Genomic DNA, 10,308 nt, shown 5'->3' with positions numbered 1-10,308 from the left:
AGCAAGACTGCTTGTGATGGTAATATGGTCGTGTTTTTTAACATCTGACAGTTTGTAAGACGATTATGCCTCTCTTTCTAAGGCACAGTGTTACCACTCGCAAGAAAAACTTATGAGACATGCCCACCAATCGTTGATTTTCGGCCCGTATTATTTCGTACCGTCAGCAATAAGCTACTGACGACGTATTATACTTAGTAGTTGGGGATGTATGATACGTTCACCATGAGCATCAGGATTATAAAGTATGTGTTTGTGATCCGACATGGGCAAAGGAGATGACTATGTCCAGTCATAAAGAAGGTATGGATTTGACGTCAAATACTGTGATAGCAAAGGGAAGAGTATGTCAAGCCATATGAATGGTATAGATATTTCTATTTCCAGAGCCACAGCCGTCAACAGGGTCTACTTCCGATACTTCGCTCATTGTTGAATGTCAATCAACTGAATCCGCAATCATAACATTTAATTGTAAGTATAGCGATCAAATATATACGTGACCGATTTCGTAGGATGATTCTGTCTATGGGTGGCCTATGGCAGGAATGATTCACATTTCCCACTAACGGCAGGTGCCGTCCAAATAGAGAGGGCTATTGCAATGCAGGAATGTAGTTCAGTTAACCGTGTAGTCCTCTATACAGCCGACTAGCGAACTAATACTTAGTATGTGTTGGACAGCTTTCGTGATCAAGTGGAATTTTTTGAAGATTCAGTATGGACGTGTGTTTGCGCTAGGCATTATACCCTCCCATGTAAATTGTTCCGCTGGCTGCTACTTCAGATTTCACGTCTTTATTTAGTTGAGAGAAGATCGATTGTGGTTTGTGCATCTAGCATGTGGAAGACACGTTTCCTTGTTCTCTTAGATATGAGAAACACCTTATTTGACTTTGTAAATTATAGGGGTGATTTTGAATCTGTTACATCACCGACATTAGTATTTATGAGTGAAAATATCAGTTTTCTCTATCGAGTTTCCATGTAAATGAATTCACAGACATTATACGTTTCTCAGTCGAATGTGAAAAACAAGTGTATAACCTGACAGCAGATGTTTTTATCTTATCTAGAGATCACAAAACAGTTATATCTGATCTGGGGCCGCAACATGCAAAGCTGCCCTACTCGTGTGCAAAACTAAAAGTATACTCCTCCTGAACAGGCCATCGTAGCCCCACAGTACAGGCCAACTATCGCATCACCCTCAGCCCACAGGCATCACTGGACACGGATATGTGGGAGCATGTGGTCACCACACCGTTCTCCCAGCTGTATGTCAGTTTATGAGACTGGAGCCGCTACTTCTCAATCAAGTAGCTCCTCAGTTTGCCTCACAAGGGCTGAGTGCACCCCACTTGCCAACAGTGCTCAGCAAACTGGATGGCCACCCATCCAAGCGCTCTCCCAGCCTGACAGCACTTAACTTTGGTGATCTGATGGGAACTAGCAAGGCCATAGGCACTCATATGCACATCATATGATAAACTGAACACTATTGTTGCTTATGATAAAGGATCAAACACACAGCATAATGAATAACATGATTTCTAGTCCTCCTGTTGCTCATTCGCCTGTATATATATATATATATATATATATATATATATATATATATATATATATATATATATATATATATATATATATATATATATTACTTATCGATTCTCATATCCCATTCATTCTTCCATCCAAAGATAATTTAACTTTTTCTACCCTGGACGTTAAAGCTATGCGAGAGGTCCTGAAAAGCACCCCATAAGAAGTCAGGAAACTACTGTTGGTGTTTCAGGCTGCACACGATCTTCAGATGCCGTCGCTGTAAGAAGCCCCAAAACTTCAGTATGTTCTCTGTGCCGTCTCTGAACAAATAGAATACCATCTAGCATCGAAGCCACGTTACTTGGTTCGTTTTAGTGCATGGAAAGTATTTCCTGTCTGGGAAGAATACAACCGCAGGTCCAATGTCTTGTCCCACTCACAGAAAAAAGTCGTCATTTGTGTCATTAAGCTGCACATTTCTGCCTAGGGACTGTGTGTAATTCAGTATTCATCACTGTCTAAGAGTTTGGCCCATAGGGCATAATGATCAATCAATCAGATGAATCTCCATCAGCTCGCAGGTATACTGCTTATGTCAGGTACAACACTGCACATGTCTGTGCCTCTGCGTCTAAGGAAACACTCTTTACTGATCGCCATACCACGTGCCAATTGATATGTGGATACCTCCTCAGAATGGGTTTGCTACGCCACCCTGTGGTTAGTATCGGATAGGCGTCACCTTGAGTCACAGGTCTGGTTCCTGGTAGAGATATCTGAATTTAGCTATATTTGACTTAAAAAGACTGTGTATAGGGTGAAGTGACTGTTAAATGTGCTGGACAGCCGCTGGTGGTAATTCATTTATTACATTTCTAATCAGTCATGTCTCATATCTCATCTCCACAGTTATAATATTGTGCTGATGCATAGCGCCACCACTGTTTCGTGAACATGTACAAGACCCGGTCAACTCATACCAAGACAAGGGTCTGGGATTTGTATCTCACTTTAAAGAGAGAAGAAACCAAAGCATGCCATTGTGCTACTACCGCCAACGTCGGAAGTACTTCGGCAAAGTGCAGAATCCGTAACACCAGATATGAATTTACATGTCTGTCCTGCTGGAGGATGTGTAAGGCCTGTGTGATGTTCCTGTTGACACCTGTCTGGACTGCATGTAGCAGTCTGTTACATTTGTACACTGCTGTGCGTCATATGCCGTTGGTAACAACAATTCCGAGGCATTCCAAAGTATCAATGAGCCATAAACGTGCTACATATTCTTCCAATAGCCTGACACCGTTACACATCAACAACCAACTTGTCCACATTTATATGGCTGCTAGTGGCCGTTCCATATTTGTGGATAAAATCTAAAGCCACATGCATGTCGTTATCAGTCCGCTCTGCCAGAAATAACCCATTAGTATATGCTTTACACTTAAATGTATATCAACCCAAAGTCAATCCTGTCAATCATTGGCAACAGCCACAGAGTAACGGATCAAGGGCTAGCACATATAATATTCTAGACAGGGGACACCAATGTCTGTCGTATCTTGATACAACGAGGGATTTCGTCGTACATCCATTGGGAAGCACTACAGAGAAATCATAGTGGAGTAACCACGTCACGACTGTGAAAATGGCCATGGAAACCACATGTGCATCGAGATTTAGACTCACTCATTGAAAGCTTGATCAAAACATACTGACAATAGTGCGTCATGGCGGCGGCACGTCTTTGCTAGGGCGATCATATCGTGATAGTCACCAAGCACCTTCTAGAAGTTGATATCTCCATATATGTTCATATGTGTGTGAAATCTTATGGGACTTAACTGCTAAGGTCATCAGTCCCTAAGCTTACACACTACTTAACCTAAATTATCCTAAGCACAAACACACACACCCATGCCCGAGGGAGGACTCGAACCTCCGTCGGGATCAGCCGCTCAGTCCACGAGTGCAGCGCCGTAGACCGCTCGGCTAATCCCGCGCGGCTTGATATCTCCGCCATGCACTATATGATCATGTGAGATAACTCGTGCAATTTTCATTGGAAGCTCTCTGCTAATAGACTGTGATATTTTAAAGTCTCAATTAAGCACCGTCAGCTGTCGTTAGTCCGGTATCCGGGTGCCACTTGAAGGTTTGTGCACCGCAACAATCAGCCCCTCCACAAAGCTGAGGGTAACGACAAGTCAGGAGACATTCTTTCATGGCAGATATTAGTCCATTGGGTTGCTGTCATGTATCTGGTGATCCCAGTGATTTATTCACTGCTCCACCTAGCAATGGTCTTCACCCTAAGTAACCTTGTGCACCTGGTTCAATGGTGCCAAAAATTGTACGTGTAACTCTGGTAATGTCCGCCATATCGATATCCAATGCAGCATCAAACTCAGTGTAATGTTCTACAAAGTCATTGCCCATGTCTTATTGCAACATTAGGTGCGTTCCATTATTCTGTGCTTGTACCAGAGCTCTTCGTCGTCTTTTGCCTTTGTTGACGATATGATACATTAATGGGTGTCCTTCTGTAACCTAGTTTAGTGTCCATGCCTGGAGCAATGAAATTTTAGGGTGGCATGATGGGTTTAATTTCGGATTATCTCGTTGTATAGCCACTTGCTACTCTGGAGAAGGGGCTTGGTCAGTGCATTTATACAGCACTGTGAAATAGAAGCCCATCGTATGACGTCGTCACACTGCCTGCTCACGATCATATGTTATCTTTTCACAATGTAGCACCAGTTTGCAGAAACCATCCGCTAATGTAGGGTCGTGACATACGCCCAACTCCGTTGTTCACAAGATTTCCAAGCAAGGATTGTCTCTGAGGTCGGAGACATTCAATTTCCAAAGACCGTAGCTCTGCCATACCTACTGCTGAGATCATACATTAAATGTCTTGTGGTCAGTGTAGACTACTGGCTGCAGTTCCACATTGAGGACCTCATTGTTAACATTGTGTGTAACAAACACTGATCAGCCTGATCATAATGACTTGCTATCGATATAAACCCGTCCAGGCGATAGCAGCGTTACCTGGCAGGAATGACTGCTAGTCAGGCACGTGCATGGAACATGTAGTATTGCTGAGTGTGCTGCTCATGCGTGGAAAGGGGCATGTGAGCAATCTATGTGAGTCTTGCCGAGGGCAGATGTGACGGCTTGGAGGGTCAGCACGAGTATTTCGGAAACTGCACGACTTTTCGGTTGTTCGAGAAGTGCTGTGTAGAGTGTCTTCAACACATGGTGGAAACAAGGTGAAACCATGTCCAGACGTCGTGGGATTGGGCGGTCACCCCTCATTACAGTAGTCACACGTCGTTGGCTGTGCAGACTGGTGAAATAGGAATTAACTTCAGATTTTAACGCTATGCACAGTACAAATGGTTAAAATGGCTCTGAGCACTATGCGACTTAACTTCTGAGGCCATCAGTCGCCTAGAACTTAGAACTAATTAAACCTAACTAACCTAAGGACATCACACACATCCATGACCGAGGCAGGATTCGAATCTGCGACCGTAGCGGTCACGCGGTTCCAGACTGAAGCGCCGAGAACCGCACGGCCACACCGGCCGGCGCACAGTACAAGTGAGTCTGAACACTCCACAAGGCGACCCATGAATGTATCAATGTTAACAAGACGACATCTGCAGCTATGACTGAAATGGGTACATGACCATCAGCTCTGGAAGTTGGTGCAGTGACAGAGCGTTGTATGAATAAGTTTTCACTCTGAAGCGGACTGTGCGCTGATTTGAAACTTTCTGCCAGATTAAAACTGTGTGCCCGACCGAGAATCGAACTCGGGACCTTTGCCTTTCGAGGGCAAGTGCTCTACCATCTGAGCTACGGAAGCACGACTCACGCCCGGTCCTCACAGCTTTACTTCTCCCAGTAGAAGGCCCGCGAAAGGCAAAGGTCCCGAGTTCGAGTCTCGGTCGGGCACACAGTTTTAGTCTGCCAGGAAGTTTCAGAGCGTTGTATGGTCTGATGAAACCGATACCTTCCTCATCACGCCGATGCTGGGGCAAGAATGCTTCGTCTTCCAGGTGAGCAGTTCCTTGACACCCGTACTGCAAGATGGAGACAAGCTGATGGTGGTTCCATTATGGCGTGACGAACGTTCAAGTGTAAGGCACCATGATGGCCAATGAATATCATAAACTGATTGCAGAAGTAAGTAACCTATGTGTGAAAATGTGGTGCCAACTCCCTCCAGGGACCTACCAAGGCCTCACTGCTTCCACAACACAACACCTCGCTGTTGTTATCCGTGTCCAAGGTAGACACACCGGTTATTAGGTAGGTATTCATAATGATGTGGCTGACCACTGTACACTCCATCGAGACGACTATCGGAATAACTCGTTACATGGGTGTATGAGGGATGGAGGACATGGGCATGCTTCCACATGTCAAAAATGCATATTCTGTGTCAACATTCATAGTTCTGGGCACGGTGTGCATCGAGAAAAGTGATCTTCCAGTACAAGTACACAATTAAAATCGCCACCTAGGATAAAATAGTCGTGGCGTCCTTGTAACAGAGGGGCAATTTCCTCTGTGAAGAAGCAGGAACTCTCTTGTGTTCCGTCTGTACTCGACAGTACATAGACATAATGAGCCGTCCATCAAGTACCGTCCCTGCTAATCCTCCCCCCCCCCCCCCCCCCAATCACACGGCGAATGGTAGAACATATCCCCTACCCTGACGCCTTTAGTAAGAAGTTATGTAATGCTGCAGCCGGTTTTGACGGCACGTAATACTAAGGCTTTGCATCTGCACATATGGGAACTTCGTCAATGTGCACTTCTTGTAGAAGGAGGATGTGTATGTCCGCCGTCGCCGTTTATATCACAACTTTAGGTAAAGACATCATTTTCTGCGACTGAATGGCATTGATATTGAGAGATGTAAGCCAATATGCTTGTCTTCACTCCTATGCCTATGTATCTATCGCACATGGAAGCTAATATCATTTGAATATGTATTGGCACATGTGGGCTCTGTCGTGTCTGCCGGCGTTCGTTGTAGTTCTGACTTAAAGGGGCGCCGACCCTGCTGGGTCGCCTGTTTCTACCGTCAGAAAATCACCTTCACAGTCAGCCCAGTCTGCTTGGGAGAAGTTTGCCGTCGGCGTCGTCTTGCCAACCCCATCTCTCTGTGTCGTCTTTTCTGGTACCATATATTGGTAATGGACTGACAATAGCTATGCGTTATCGAGCTTCTCAGGGCTATTCTACTGCCGATATGGTGCTGTTCTGGCTGTAAAGTGTCGGTTCTTTTTGTCATATAGTGCGCTTCTGGCCCATTGGTGACGGTCGCCCTTCGTACGTAGGTTCTTTTAGTCACGTTGTGGCTTAGAGCTTTTCAAATCCGGAATCGATGCAACACATCTTCATTGATTACTCGACCCACCTACACCAGAGAGCAAAACAGATACACATGCGTAATCTCGTGTAGGGTTTCCGCTAGCATGCAGAAGTGCTACAACGAGACGAGGCATAGGGTCGACTACTGTCTGAAGTGGTGCTGGAGGGAAGTGACACCATGAATCCTGTCTATAAATCCTTAAGAGGACGAGTAGGTGGAGATCTCTTCTGAAGAGCACGTTGCAAGGCATTTCTGAGAAAACAGTAAACACGAATAACATTTTAGTGCCTTAGTTTATCATCTTAGTACCCATGTTCACTTATACTGAAGTTCATCTCGTACCCCGTTTCGTACACACTATGCATTCGGTTCAAGAGACCTTCCTCGAGTTCACTGCCGTATCTGACAGAGTGACAATGTTATCGGCAAGACTTAAAGTTTTTCTTTCTTGTCCCCATCTTTAATTCGCATTCCAAATTATCTTTGGTTTGCTTTATTTCTTCCTCCATAAGTAGGTTGAATAACACGGGCAAGGATAGATTACAAAAATGTGTTACCCTTCCTTCAGCCCATGCGTGTATTTTGAAATTCTTTAACTTTTACAAGTAAAGTCTGACTTCTGTCCAAGCTGTACACAAAGCTTCGCACCATGTATTTAATGTAATCTCAGAACATTTTGTAGTCAATATTACCAATATGTTATTCCATTATTTTGCTATAAAATTAAAATTAAGAGTAAACAGCTTCTCAATGAAATGTCTGCTCTTGTTTTGTTCGGTGTTATAATTTTCACATCGATACTTCAATTTTCATTGACGAAAGGCGAACGTAGCGATTGTATGGAGATGCAAAAATTACCAAACTTTTAGTATTTTCTGGAGGCTGAACACAGAATAGTTACATTACAATTACAGCTATTCGTCCATGTAATGAAAAGAGTTCCAAAAAATTGAGAAACGTTATTTATTTCTTGACCTAGTAAAGACTCAAAGAAAGACATTAGTTTACGTTTTGGAATTACAAATTCCTTTACGCCAATGAAATGTATCCGTATGACAACGACTTCTCGCACAGGAGAAGCGTCTTCGTCCTCCACCATCTCCCTCACATCGGCTAACCAATCTTCTTCTGGCATCAGTTCGTCAATCCACCATAGATCTGTATCTGAATAATCCATCTCGTCCGGGCAATCCTCGAAGAGATGCAGCTCTTCTTCCAGGTCAGCCTCGATGTCCAGTACATATTCCTCGAAATCGGCTTCCAGCAAGTCCATTTCCGATCGCCATCTAAAAAAACGAAGATAAAATTGATGTTTTTGGAAGATATTGTGTGGATAACTATCCTAAAATATATTACCCTTAAACAGTGTCATTCTTGTGGGAAGACATTTTTCAAACTTATAAAAATTTGTGACTGTGTCATGGCACGTTCTGTTAAGGAGTACGTATAACAAACCAACTTATCAAAAGCATTATCAGCACCAAGCTGACTTATTTCTAAAATACATTATCAGATGACCTCACACTAAGCGATTGCAGGCTACGAGTAAACGGTGCGACACACAGGAATACTACGACATATCGGATGTCTGAATTTGTCATGTACTACTTACTGTGCAACAAGCGACATTGAACATATGTTAAAACGATGCTTCAAAACAATTTAAGGAAGTACGTCGGTCTCTCATGCTGGTAGTTAACTACTACTGAAGTGATTAGCTGCATGTGTATCGTGACACTGCCGGCATATCTCGTGGACTGCATGTTGCAGGTCTATACGATCGTGCTCGCCACATTGATCATTACATGACGTCTGCTAAGGGGACTAAAATCGGTCGTGTTTTAATTTGCTGTCATCACCAGGAAGACAGATACTGCCGCGTGTCACACTACAATGTCAGAGTCAGTTACGGACTGCTTCTACGTCAGTCACGTCACCAGTGAGACGACCAGCCCCACCCACCCTCTACCTCTGCGCTGTGTCCACCCTGAGCACTGTGGTTGGCGATCTTGTGTGTATCTCCCCTCTTTGCAAGCACTGACGAGCTATCGTAAACCATTATACCTAACATATATAACTAAAAGAACTTATCTTCTATTATTCAGAAAGACTTGGTACTTACATTTCAGTAGAGAATATTAGCTGCCACAAAAGCCTGAAATAGAAAAGAGAAGAACATGCATTTTAATTACGATTGACGAAGGGTAAGTAGTTAGGTTTACTTACAATAAGCTGTACTAAGCGCTCAAAGGAGCAAAAGGTTTAGCAAACATGTATTTCGGTGTGAAACTTTGTAGGAACTTCGAGACGCGAGAGCAATTGGTGCCTGTATGCATCGAAAGTTACACGACAGCTCGACTACGACGAAAACGCGAGACTGACGCAGCGATTCCGGCCTACAGCGTTTAGAGTGGCGAGTGTGCGAGGATGCGAAAGCTGGCGGCGACTTACCAGCACAGAATCGCGAATTCGACGCTGTCGAGCGCAGTGATAAGCACGAGAACAAGCATGTTGTCCGACTGCTTAGCACCAAATTAGTGTTTCCTCGGTTACCCCGGCTGTAGCTCCATTGTCGATACAGGAGACAAAGGAGTCTCACCACACACGAGCGTCGCGCGAAAAAACTGCTCAACGAATCTCTGTTTTTATTCACATACTTATTTGGCCGCTGCGCGTTAACAAAACACATTTAATGATTGTTGCACTGATCGACATACTATACATTTCAGTTTTATAATAGTTTAAAGATTGTTCTTCATATATCCATAAGCGCGGCATAAAGTTAAGGTGAAAATGCCGATACTTGATTTAAAAACGTTACTTTTGATAGAAACTACGCAGATGTTCCGAGGTTCCTCTTTCGGTTGTCTTTTGGTATCGACCCAGCGCGTTCCAAAAATCTAGGTAGGATGACGTGCTCCGCTGTGCCTGCCTACCAGGGCATTATCGTAATAGACGTGCGTAGACAAATTCCTGCTGTGGCTAAAAATGTGTCAAGCATTTTCCGCTTATCAAATGGACGAGCCGGAAAGTTCGTCTGTGACACACAATACGAAAATTCCATACTTTTTAAGTTGAACAGCTGCGACGCGTAACATCTTGTCCCAACTGATGGAAAGTATTTTAGATGTTTGAAGTTTGAATCATCTAGCTTGAGAGATACATGGTTTCTAGATGCATGAGGCTCTTCTATATGCAGGAATCTGTACTGTTCTATAGAGTCCTATCTTTGGAATTGCAGCGGCTATCACATTTCTTTTCATTCCAGTAATGTCTGCTACTTCAAGGCAGAGACATCGTGAGTGGTATTAAAGTAAAGAAACGGTGACCTCCTGTCACACACGACTTTTCCACTTGGCCTATTA

General features: G+C 43.8%; 1 non-coding gene across 1 annotated transcript; it reads right to left on the bottom strand.

The window, feature by feature from the left end:
• Positions 1-5,350: 5,350 nt before the first annotated feature.
• Positions 5,351-5,427, bottom strand: Trnas-cga (transfer RNA serine (anticodon CGA)). The gene has a single exon. It is a non-coding gene; the product is annotated as a tRNA-Ser (tRNA).
• Between the last annotated feature and the right edge of the window lie 4,881 nt (positions 5,428-10,308).

The sequence above is a fragment of the Schistocerca serialis genome, chromosome 6 (assembly GCF_023864345.2).
Source record: "Schistocerca serialis cubense isolate TAMUIC-IGC-003099 chromosome 6, iqSchSeri2.2, whole genome shotgun sequence".
Taxonomy (NCBI): domain Eukaryota; kingdom Metazoa; phylum Arthropoda; class Insecta; order Orthoptera; family Acrididae; genus Schistocerca; species Schistocerca serialis.
The sequence above is the reverse complement of the archived record's forward strand: the minus strand, read 5'-3'. Positions and strand labels throughout refer to the sequence as shown.